General features: G+C 42.9%; 1 pseudogene; it reads right to left on the reverse strand.

Annotated features, from left to right (window-relative positions):
• Nucleotides 1–4269: 4269 nt before the first annotated feature.
• Nucleotides 4270–9693, reverse strand: LOC104623290 (annotated as a pseudogene).
• Nucleotides 9694–13395: the final 3702 nt, after the last annotated feature.

Consider the following 13395-nt stretch of genomic DNA (forward strand, 5'->3'; position numbering starts at 1 on the left):
CAGAAAGGATGTGACAGAATAGGAGGAGCGCCAAGAATGGCTGAAAAGGTTCACCTGATAAGTCACAGTGTAATATGCTAAGTACCAGCACAGGGAACTTCTTTAACTTGCACTCCTTAACTTGATATAAATATAATGAAAAAGAAATAGTCTAATAAAACCCCACCTTCCTCCCATTGAGGAGACCTCCAACAAAATTGAAAACTTCATCCCATAAACAGTTAAATCCCCCTGAAATGTTAAAACTACTAACAGTAAAAGATCCGGTATAACATTACCTGATATGGCCCTGAAAGAAATGGAGACGTTTAGGACAGTATAAAAACCATACTGCAAACAAACTGCTTAGGCTAAGGCACTTTCAGAGTCACTCAGTGTCAAACAGTAGTTTCCCCACTTGATACTTCATTAACACTACTTTCCATTCAGTCATGTATTTCAGCATATGAAATATATATATAAAACCATGTACATAAAATGGAATATATATAAACATATGTACATGTACTTAGATATTTAATAATTTTCCATCATTTTGTATATAAGGATACATCATAATGCAGGTATACAATAGACAACAGAGAAAGTTAAGGATTTTCTTTTTGCAGAATAAAAAACAGAAGTCACTTGAAACTCTTACTGTGCCAAGATCTCTACAGTCTTTATTTTCTACACATTTCTAAAGACAAAAACTGTGATTTCAGAAAAAGTAAGGAAGCCTCACATTTTGTGCGTTCCCCGGTCACTTCACAACTTTTTAGATCCTTATTCTTCTCCTTCATTTTTCCTATAAATCTCACAGCTCTTTCCTTGGAGTTTGTTGACCTGTGTCTGCAATGTCAGCCTGCTTCCTCAGCTTCCTCTGGGTCGTGATGGATCTTGTGGAATTTGGTGCAATTGACATTGGACAGCTGCCCCTGTGAGGAGAGAGGGAGCTGTGAACAACACTGCCATTTTCCTCTACCTGTAGCCTTGGAATTTCTGAAGGAAGGGGAAGGTCCATAGCCTCTGTTCCCACTTTCTTATCTAGGCTTTTAATACACATCTTCTCCATCTTACTGGTTTCTTATGTAGAAAACTCACTGAAAGTTTGATGGAACCCCTTTTTATCTACAGAATAATACTGAAACTGTATTTTTTAACCAAATGCATATAGCAGTAAGGAGATTGAAGACATACTATGCTGTATCTTAGAAGAACCTGTCACATCAGGAATTCAGTGCATTCATGTATGTCTGAATTTCAGAACTGAACTCAAAAGAAACCATTGCTTGTCACCTAAATATCTTCAAATACGATTGTGTTGAATTTGGAATCCTGCTTCTGATGACCCAGACTTGATGACCTGTAGAAGTAACTTTCCATTTGATGCTCTAGGCTTGCTCTGGCAAGACAGTCTCAGAAAATAAATATCTGTGAATGTATAGAGAGAAAGTGTCTGTCTCAAAGAAAACAGACAAGAGTAAACACCATTCACTTCCAAATCCAAGCAGTAATTAAACCCCCCTTTTCCCTCTTTCTGCCTGCCTGCCTTCAGTGGCCATCTACTTCTTGTTGATTGGCATGTATTTCTAGAACTCGTACATATTACCCCTGAACGAAATACTCAGACAACCATGAACATCTTTTATTCAGTCCAAGGACTGGAACTTTAAACTTCTAGGTTGGCAGGAATCTTAGGCCACCATCCAGTTCAGTCTCTCACTCACAGAGGGCTAGTACCAGTGTCAGATCTGGTTGCGCAGGGATTTGTTCAGTTCTGAGCATCCACAAGAATGTAGATTCCACACCCTCTCTGGCCTCCTGTTTCAGCACCTAAGCACTTTCACAGCAAAAATATTTATTCTAATGTCAGTCAAAATTTTGCTGATGCAACTTGTGCCCTTTGGGCACTCATCCTTTGAATGTGCACCTCCGAGACAAGTTTGTCTCCTTTTCAACAACACCACATTTGGTTACTGAAGGCAACAAAAAGAACTTTCCTTGATAAATCCATGCTGGCAGTTCCCAGTCACCACCTTCTGCTTCATGTGTCTTGAAATTACTTCCAGGAGAATCTGGAACATGACCTTTGCAGTGCCTGAAGTGAGGCTGACTTGCTGTGGCTTCCTAAATCTCCATCTTGCCCTTCTTTAATATGACTGTTTTTCCAGTCATCAGAGATTTTCACCACTTGCCCTGACCTTTCAAAGTTAATAGAGAAATTGCAATGGCATCAGCCAGCTTCCCTAGCACAGTCAGATGCATCCATCTAGTCTATTGAACTTGTGTATGTCCAGTTTACTTAAGAGGTTCCTAGCTCAATCTCCCTCTACTGTTTGGCTTTCCTGGCTCCATACTTGTATGTTCAGGCAATGTCCTTATACTCGTCACAAGATGCTCATCCCTGCTTCCACATACTTCCTTCTTGTATTTAAGCTTAGTCAGGAATTGTCTATTCAGAATATATAGCCTCCTGCCAAAACTGCTTGCCTTCCTGCACATTCCTGTACTCTGTAGAGGTGGTCCCTAAAAACACAGCACTCCAGTCATAAGAGCTAGTACACTGTGACTGTGATCTCAGGGAGGTCTTAGCTCTGCAGTGATTGTACACATACACTAATTGCTCCTGCATGTTCCCCATGCTGCATGAGTTTGCCTAAAGGCACAGGAGACGGTTTTCCTGTCATGCTGCTTTCTCAGGGAAGGTGTGAGAACCTTCCCCAACATGCTGTCCCCCAGATACTTCCTCCCTGCATCCATTTCTCTTTTTATTTGGGCAACTCTGTTACCATCCTCCAGTAAATATAGTTTAAAGCCTTCCTTACTGAATCAGCAAGCACGCTGGCAAATCATAGAATCATAGAATCTTTGGGGTGAAAGGGACCTTTTAAGGTTATCCAGGCAACCCCCTCTGCAATGAGTGGGGATATCTTCCTCTAGATCAGGTTGCTCAGAGTCCCGTCCAACCTGACCTGGAACGTTTCCAGGGATTGGGACTCTACCACCTCTCTGGGAAACCTCTGACAGTGTTTCACGACCCTCATTGTCAAAAATTTCTTCCTTAGCTCTCCTCTAAATCTGCCCTCTTTTAGTTTAAAACCATCACCCCTTGTCCTACTGCAACAGGCCTTGTTAAAAAGTCTGTCCCCATCTTTCTTATCAGCTCCCTTTAAGCACTGGCAGGCTGCTACAGAAGAGCCTTCTCTTCTCCAGGCTGAACAACCCCAAATCTCTCAGCTTGTCCTTGCAGGAGAGGTGTTCCATCCCTTGGATCATTTTTGTGGCCTTCCTCCAGACCCACTCCAACAGGTCCATGTCTTTCTGTGCTGAGGGCTCCAGAGCTGGACGCAGTACTCCAGGTGGGGTCTCACCAGAGTTGAGCAGAAGGGTAGAATACCCTCCCTCGACCTGCTGGCCATGCTGCTTTGGATGCAGCCCAGGATATGGTTGGCCTTCTGGGCTGCAAGCGCACATTGCCAGCTCATGTCCAGCTTTTCATCCACCAGCACCCCCACATCCTTCTCAGCAGGGTTGCTCTTGATTCCTTCATCCCCAAGCCTGTACTGATACCAGGGGTTGCCCCGACCCAGGGGCAGGACCCTGCACTTGGCCTTGTTGAACCTCATGAGATTCACACGGGCCCATTCCTCCAGCTTGTGCAGGTCCCTCTGGATGACATCCCATCCCTCAGGTGTGTCAGCTGCATCACCCAGCTTGGTGTCATCTGCAAACTTGCTGAAGGTGCACTCGATCCCATTGTCTATGTAATTGATGAAGATTTTAAAGAGTACTGGTCCCAATAGAGACCCCTGAGGGACACCACTTGTCACCGATCTCCATCTGGACATTGAGCTATTGACCGCTACCCTCTGGGAGTGACCATCCAACCAACTCCTCATCCACCCAACAGTCCACCCACCAAATCCAATCTCAGAGAAGGATGTTGTGGGGTACTGTGCCAAAGGCCTTGCAGAAATCCACTTGGATGACATCAGTAGCTCTTCCTTTGTCCACTGATGTGGAAAGCAGATCCAATTGGCAGATGAGTTCCTCCACCCTATTTAAAAAGCAGTGTCCAACACCTTTCACCACCATGTCCTGGAAGTATGGGTCAGGTTCACCTGGCCCAGATGCCTCTTCTGAAGAAACATATCATACTTGCCACCAGAACCTGTATCTAGGGTGTACATCTGTAGTCGTGAATGTGCCTTCTTCTGATGACAGATGTCAAAAGCTTCCAGCTTCTTGGAAGTGCCCATCAAGTGTAGCCTCAGGCAATCTGTCCCCCTACTGCAGGTTTTGAGCTCTTCTTCCTTGCTCCAGGGACCCTTCCAGCTAAAAAGGGCAAGACCATCAGTGCTCTACCAGCTGGGTCTAACTCCATACCTGCCCTGTTCTTGCTGTATGCCCATGTGCTTACATCGTCCACTTGCTGCTCCAGCTTGGTCTCAGCTTTGGTCAGCGTATTGACTTTGTCCTCTTCTGCCTGCAGGTCGTCCAGGGTCTGCTGATGGGCCTCCTGGAGGGCTTTCTTCTCTTTTGTCAGTTTGGCAATGGTCTCGTCCAGGGCTGCCATCTCCTCTGTGAGGTTTTTCACCTACAAATATAAGCAATTGTCAAAACTGTGTTGAGAACATGCCTGCTGGTTCAGTGAAATGTTCACTTTGCAGTGCTGAGCTATGAGTTTTATTTTTCTTTTCACTACTCAGACAAGGCCCAGCTCAAATGCTCCAAAGCCAACACAGGCTCTTTTCCTCCAAGAAGCAATGATTTTTTGACCCCTTATGTGATTCCCCATGTGTGTACCTTGTTTTCAGTGGCATGTTTTTCCTTCTCCACTTTGGCCAACGTTAACTCGAGGTCGTCAATATCTTTCTTCAGCTCTGAACATTCATCCTCCAGTTTTCTCTTCTTGGCTGTCAGCTCGGCATTAATTTCCTCCTCATCCTCAGCCCTTTCAGTCACCTCCTTAATTTTGGCTTCCAGCTGGATTTTGGTTTTGATGAGCTGGTCACATCTTTCCTCAGCATCAGCCAAGCTATCTGCTTCCTAGTGGGGAGACACAGGGTTTTGCGCACTGGAATGTTTCAAAGAGTCTCCCCTCTTTCTTCTATATCACTGAGTAGGCACGTGTTAAAATGGGGGCTGAACTGCTCCAGCAGCTGGACGTTCTTGCCAGCTGTCTCCTGGGAAACCTGTTCATCTGTTATCAGCATTGATTCCAAATTTTTTGTGTCTCTTAAAAATGCCTCACCGACAGGGTAGCTATGAGAATACCTCATGCACTCGCAAGCACAACAGAACAGTGGTCAGTTCAATTCCTAGTTTCAGCCAGAGCAAGGACTTGGAGTCTTTTCTCCCGACAGAAAAAGTATTTAGTTGCTTGTTCTTTTTAATTGTCTCATTGAGAAACACATAATATTTGGGAAGTAATGGCTTTTCCATTTCTGAGAATAATTTCAACTAAATTGAAATGCATCACTCTTCTACGTGCATCAAAATTGCTGCAAGACCAACGGAGTTCTTGCCTTTGCCATCAGCTACCTCTGCGCCTTCTTTCCAGGCCACGCCTAGCATTTCCAGTGCTAACTAGTTGATCACTTCATTTGGTGTGAAGAAACTGCCTTTTCCTAACTGAGTTTGAATGGGACGTATCCATGTTCCTGTAAGTAGGAAAAGCGGGTCCTTCTCAGGTTTGCCTTTATTCTGTCAGACAGATACACTGGTTTGAAAGTTCAGTAGATGGAGATACCTCCCTTCCAGCTCAGAGCTCACTGCTGTGGATTTCATGTTGGCTAGTGTTACATGGCTCTTTCCTCAGACAGTCTGCCATGAGACTCAACCACGCCCCTGCCAGCCTTGTTTACTCAACGTTAGAGTGCCTTAGAGTGTGTGATTTAGTCTGTCTTCTGCTGCACGTTAGTCAGCTTCCTGTGATTCTCTGCTTAGGCTACAAAGTGTTCTGGCTGTATGACGTTCTTATCCCAGGGACAAATGGATGGTAATACTCACTGCCTGCACTTGGAGCTGCAGGTCATTTTTCTCCTGCAGTAAGGTCACCATTTTCTCCTCCAGCTCCTTCCTCTTTGCCTCAGACTTTGCAAGCTCTTCCTTGGTTTTCTCAAACTCTTCCTTCATGTTGGCCATCTCCTTCTCAGATTTTGCACTCTTCAGCAAGGGCTTGATCTTGAAGGACAGCTTCATCCAGGGCCAGTGCTTGATGTTCTTGAAGGACCGAGGGTTGTACTAGATGCAGAAGATGGAGTCCCTGAAATGCAAATCAAACACAGAATGACTAACTCACAAGTGTTTGAGACTGGAAGAGACCTCTGCAGGACATCTTGTCCTTGACATGTAGGACATGATATACTTGACATCAGTCAAGTAACATCCAGTTGCTCAGGACACATAGGAGGAATTGTCTGTGTGATGCCTACAGAAACAATGGGCAGTGAGATGAACTTTAAGAAGAACATCTACCTCCTCTTCACCATTCTCTGGCACTCCATTCTCATCAGGAAACCCTTGCACCTGGCCTGTGTGCGAGTCATGTACTGTGCCAGTTTCTCATCCCTCATCTCTTCCAGGAGTCCTCTCAATCCAACTTTGAAGAACACCTTGAGAAAGGGGATGACATAAACATCACTCTTAGGTTGTCGAAACATAAACTGATTATATTTCCATATGAATTAATGTTACCAAAGTCATTGAGACTTTATGGAAGGGGAAGGTGATGTTTTTATTTTATTTGGTTCTCTAAATTGACTGTAACCACTCACATTTTCACACCAACATACTCACAAACACCAGCATGTATATGCCCACACAGTCTGAATTGTATGACTTGTCTGATACATGGAAGACAAGGAATTTAAGCTACCAGTTCCTTTCGACACCCTCCAGGTTTATCTTGACTGGCAGTCACAAACTGGTAACTGGATAGGCTTTTTTTATCCCTTTTAGGAATCAATGACTTTACAGAATGCTCTTTCAGGTCAGAATATTGCTTCATACTTCACACAACTCAGTGAAAGCTGCTGTCCATTTTTTTTTGTTTCCTCATTTTCTGTATCTTTTGGATACAATCTTTCTGTTGCCACCCTCCTAGTTAACAGATCACAGACTGCCTGCTGATGGGACTACCCTGTGGTCTTGGGACAAGCTACATCATCCTGCTACCAGTTGCAAATGTTACCACTTTTACTACTGGCAAACATGTCCTTGGCTATTTATGCATGCTGTTGCTTTAGTCCTTGCACTGTTTTTGCTTCTAGTGCTTTTGTGTGTGTACATTCCTATTAAAATGTCATTCATACCTATCTTAATATTTCTGTAACAATTCTCTATATTTAATGAAGTTGTACTTGTGCCTTGGTATGACCGAATTTTTACTGGGTGTGATATATGTCAATGGATCCAAGGAGCTTCTCAGAAGCTTTCCTGCTATCCATGTCCCCTCTGGGACAGCACTTGCATTCAACACCTTGTATCTGTAGAAAAAACAGAATGTAAGAATATTCTTATTACCAAAGCCAACATTCCTTTTTAAGCCAAGTGTGTTGGCTTCCCAACATGGCAGGACAATGTCTTGGCTGAAGCTTGACTGACTTTTTTGAGTCATTCCTTTATTAGACACACATTTTCTGAGTAATGTGAGAAACTTCTGCTACAACTTAACTTACCCATTATAATTCTACATGGAGTAGATGATACTACAGTACCATCAACAGTTAAAATAATTGTTAAAAAATGAGAACAGTGTTAAATATTATAATGAATACATTGTTTAAAAAACTAACATAGAAAGGTTACAGAAAGGCTGCATTAGTTTTGAATTTGAGCTATCTGGGACTGGACGGAAACCTGGCACATCGTCTACTCTGTCACTAACCATATTGTTCTCAGGGCCCTGAAGGCACAAATAGGTCTTAATGGCCCTGACCAGCCTCACGTAGGGCATCCACCATAGGCCCATGGGTTCCACTTCAGCCTAGGATCTCATTTCTTGCATGAGTTACATCATAGCTATTCTCCAGCCCAGTCTCTGGCGTTGCTTTCTCGATGGACCTTGGACCAATCCTATAGGTAGTTATGTCCTCCATGGAGCTCTTGTACAGATATTGTAGCTTTGTTTCCAGTGCTGTCTCTAGCCCCATCTCCTGCTAATCCTGACATGTTGTCCTGAATACCTGCAGGGAAGAACGACAGCTTCATCTGGAAGAAGCATATAGAAAAGCCAGGCAGGAAGGCCCAGGCTTCATAAAAAACTGTTAAGCCTCTGACTTGTTAGCAGTCTAGAGCACAAGATACGCGGATATTTCACACATACAAGATTAACTCCTAGAGTATGCAGTTGACACGAGGAGGGTGAATCATAGAATTTTTAGGTTGAAAGGGACCTTTGAAGGTCAGAAGTCATTTAATCAGAAACGCAAAACAATCTCATTACAAGACTGTATTTCACCTTGAAATCTGGAGAGGAGGGATAGCTGACAAAATCGTTGTAAAGTAGGGGATAAAGGGATAAGCTCTGCATCCACTGCAACAGAGGTTAAATGACATGATGGATTTTCTTGCTATAAGAACATGGGTCAAGAACTCTAAAAAACTATGCCTACAACTTACCAAACTAGAACCAAGTACTTTCCAGATTTCAAGGGAGTTTATTTTCCATATCCAGATCAGCAGAGACAATGAATTCTGTACTTAACTGGAAAAGAGCTGAGACAGTCTGGAAAGAAGAACCCTTCTTCTTCCCTCCCTTCTTCCCACCACCACCTTCTACACAACTGAAAAAATAAATATTTTAAAATTTTAATTTGTGATTCTCCTTGTACATTGTGCATGGATGAACTAAAGATTTTATATGCCTGATCTGCTTCTCCACCATAAGTGGCGAAGAGTAAGGCCAGATTCTTCACAGATGATTTCTGGTACAATCAAATAATAATTTCATTTAGGGGGTCCTTGTTCTTTTCCAACCAGCCAGTGATGTAGTCTACTGTACCAGAGCATAGTGCACCAGAGAGAAGTACGCCTCAGCCTTGCCTTTGGCAGGCTTGAGCTTCTGGAAGTTACTGGATTTGCCCAGATGCTGGTCATCAAAAGTCTGTCCCCATCTTCCTTATAAGCCCCCTTTAAGTACTGGAAGGCTAAAATAAGGTCTCCCCAGAGCCTTCTCTTCTCCAGGCTAAACAACCCCAACTCTCTCAGCCTGTCCTCATAGGAGAGGTGTTCTATCCCTCTGATCATTTTTGTGTCCCTCCTCTGGACTCAATCCAACAGGTCCATGTCCTTGTTAAGTTGAGGCCTCCAGAGCTGAACACAGTACTCCAGGTGGGGTCTCACAAGAGTGGAGTACAGAAGGAGAATCACCTCCCTCGACCATGAAAGGTCATGCTTCTTTTGATGCAGCCCAGGATATGGTTGGCCTTCTGGGATGCAAAGAACAAACTGTTGAACTGTTGAGCTTCTCATCAACCAACACCCACAAGTCCTTCTCTTCAGGGCTGCTCTCAATCCATTCTCCACCCAGCCTGTATTGATACAGGGGGTTGCCTGACCCAGGTGCAGGACCCTGCACTTGGCCTTGTTGAACCTCATGAGGTTCACAGAGGCCTACCTCTCAAGCTTGTGCAGGTCCCTCTGGATGACATCCCTGCCCTCCAGCGTGTTCACCACACCACACAGCTTGGTGTAGTTGGCAAACATGCTGAGGGTGCACTAATCTTTCTCTTTTCTATACATGAGCAACATGCTGTCTCTGTACATGCCAACCTGACAATTGTGATGTAAGGGTTAGTCAAACCTACTAAAAGCATTTTCTTTTCTGTCTTTAGTTCATAACTCAAATTTTCCAGCCTTTGCTTTTTTTTAAAAGATCTGGTGGTTTACATCCTTTTACCCATTCAGACTCATAACAGTTCAAAACTAAACACAATTTTCCTCACTGTGAAGCAAATGTCATGACCCACTGAAGGGAAGCTGCCCCCACCAGCACCTTGATGCCTTCTCCCCAGAAAGGCAAGACCTCAGATGCATCCCTGCGCTCACCATTTCCCACTGTCTGGTGCTGGGCTACCCCTGGGCAGTGTGCTACACTTAGAATCAAACTGATTTGAAGAAAATAATATTTAAACATGATAATCTGAATTTGCACAAATGCACGGTGTGAAATTTAACTACTTGTTAATCCAAATGCAAGGATAAGCATAGTTGCTGTCTATGCACTGTTAGTTTAACATTTAATGACACTGAGCTCAGCTAAAAATACAAAGGGTCTTCATTTAAATACCTCAAAGGTATTTAACTTTGCTTTTTCCAAAAGCCAAGTGGTCAATAGCAGAACTGTTCCACTTTTGGTCCACAACCTTGAATTGAAGGTTCAAAAGAGCTAAAGGCTCTTTCTGGGTTACTGCAAGAACAACAAAAAAGGAGTATCAAGATCCACTTGCTGTCAAGATTTCATAGAAATCCTACTAGGTGGTAGAAAAATTTGCTCATTAGTATTATATTGTTTTGACATTTGTGGTTGTTCTCTGTTTCTGCCCTCAGAGTAATGTTTAACTGACCCTCTTCTCCACAGAAAGGTTTGCCTCATAGCAAGGATTGCAAAGCTTCAGAAAAGCATTTGGTATTGAACATAATCAGAGAAATTAGTACAAAATCTTCAGCAACTGCCTCATACTGAACAAAAGTGAAGCAAAAGTGAAATAAAACAACACAAAAAATTATATCATTTTAGAAGACAGTTTTCTAAACTAAGTTTAGAAAAAAATAAATGCACTGACATGACAGTGTTAGATAAGCTACCGCTCACAGCAGTGTGAAGGATCAAGGAGTCTATGACAGTTGCAAACAGATGCAAAACTTGTCTGTATAAGATCTTTAATTAAGTGGTTTTCAATATGTATATAATATACTGAGAAAATTTCCATTTGACATGAAAAATAAATGCCACTATCTGCTTAGCTTCCACAGGAAAAGACCATCTTGTTTGCCTGTGTAGACTGAGACATTTGCAGTATAGTATGTGTCACTGTCTAAAAATTCTACTTCTGGTCTAACCTGGTCTTCTAGACTTGTCTTCCTATGGAAAGAGATAGGTACCTCTGTAAGTGATGAACTCTTCTCTACAAAAGGTGTCATGGTCATGGAAAAAGTGCCTTTCAGAGTGACTGACTTACTTCTTTCTACATGTTACAGATTGAAAATCAAAATTATCAGAAAATCTCTTGACCATGAGAATGACCATTCTGAGCCAGACCAAATGTCAAGCCTGTCCAGAAGGTGCTTAAAGCAGTTTTCTAACATAGCCCCACAGCATATTGCATTTCCTGGTGCCATTTCTATCAGAAGGCCAGAAGCCTTGAGCTAGCTTTCCAATACAAGGACTCATCAGAGCTTTCCTGGACTTGTTGAATCTTCAACTTATTTAGGTTTGTTTAGCTGAAGCAGCAAATTTTCCAAAAGTTTGGAGACAAATGTCTAACTTGTTTTTAGCTTTAGCTTAGTTTACATGAAGAAATTAATTATACCCTGTAGGTTAAATTCTAAAAAAACCCAACTGATCATTTGGTTTAAATTCTAGATTTATAGACTAAAAAAAAAAAAAAAGAAATATTATCAACAGACTCTTCAATAGCATATAAAATAATGCCAAGAGGGCCCAAGACAGAGGCTGAAGAAACACCACTGGCAACATCATGAGCATCACCGGCAACCAGTAAGCATCCAGGGCCGTGGCTCAGCAGCTGTGGGATGGATGAATGCAGTGCCATGCACAGTGTCTGCATGTGAAGCTGACTGTGCTCAGCCCGCCTGCTCGTGCAAACAGAGGGGTGTCCTCCCTCCTATGGAGCAGTGCCTGACCTGAAAGCAGAGTAACAGCACGCAGGCTCCAAGCTCTCTGAGGCACAGCCTCTTCGTGGCTGATCCCGAGTGGGACCCGTGGCCATTGGTCAGTAGTAATGACAATGGCATTTTCAAAGAAAATACAGTTTTTCCAGAGGCTCATGTCACATGTTTATTATAGGCAGAAAGTGGACAGGCTATCCCCTGGAAATGCATGAAATATCACTAATTTTGAGTTGGTAGCATACAGGGACACAATATAGCGTTGCTCCTTTCCCTGCCATACTGGAAGTGTGCAATGACGTAAAATGGATCAAGCTGAAATGGGGGCCCCGCAGGGTCTGACTTGTTATGAAAATTACTGTTCTATACTGGGATCTAAAATCCAATAGCAAACACTTCCCTCAGGACCCCATCCCAGGCAGTTATTTTTATGGATGCTAGTGTCATTGCTCCTTGGAGTTGGGTTTCAGCAGAAAGAAGCTAGTGTTTCGCTGACATCTTAAGATATGAAGGAGAGCTTTTAGATCTCTGAGGAGTGAGAGAAACATTTGGCTTTACCAGCTGCACAGGGAATATGATCTGAGCCAAATATAAGAACTGAGGCATTTATCCATTTGCTTCAGGCATCGTAAGTTCATTTTAAGAAATTATTCTCCATGTACACATGCATACACATGTACTCACACCTGCATGTACCCACACACTACTTACAGTGCTCTAACATTTTTCTTTGGGCTTCATCTTACTGTTGCTGTGCAGAGCCTGAAGTCTTCCTGGGAAGAAACCTTTACGTGATATTCAGAGTGGCTACTTTTTCCACAAACATTTCTGAACATGACCATTATGATCACCCTCTTCTGCCATGTTTCATCACATCCCCAGCTTTCTTTGGTATGAAAAGAAGTTCTTTGGTACAGAGGACTGAAAATTTCTCTCAGCTGATCACAGAAAAGAGCCTTTGGGAGAGATATTTCTCCACCACTTATTTTGGCCCGAGATGTGGATTTCATTCCTCATCAGCAGGATTGAGGTGGTAGATACGGTTGCCACACACACACTTTGTCTTCTCTTGAATACAGCTGGAGAGTGGTCTCCTATGTGGCATCAGTGTTACTTAGGGAAGAAACAGCAGCATCATATGGTAGGCAAAGCACAGGTACTACTGATAAATGGCTGCAGCAGTTTCTTTGTCCCTTCAGCCTTTAATACCATAAACCTTACAAGACTTAACTCAGCAAAACTTTGTGGCAACTTGAATTTACAATGTGAGTTATCACTTATCAGCATGGTCCATGCTCAGAAGTGCTGTTCTATCCCTCCATAACAGCATTACTAATCAATGCTCAGATCTTTCTGGAAAAGGATAATAAATATGACTGACAGCAGTCGTAATTTTGGTTACCCATTCCTACAGCAGTATAAAGTTAGGAAGAGCAACCCCTTCTCATTGTCCATAGAAGGAATGTTATGGATGGTCTGAACAGCTATGCTTGCTGAGTTCCCAGTACTTGTCCACAAAGATGCTGTCTTTGGATGAGGCGAAACATGTACTCTCTT

Source organism: Phaethon lepturus, unplaced genomic scaffold, assembly GCF_000687285.1.
Source record: "Phaethon lepturus isolate BGI_N335 unplaced genomic scaffold, ASM68728v1 scaffold6147, whole genome shotgun sequence".
Classification (NCBI taxonomy): domain Eukaryota; kingdom Metazoa; phylum Chordata; class Aves; order Phaethontiformes; family Phaethontidae; genus Phaethon; species Phaethon lepturus.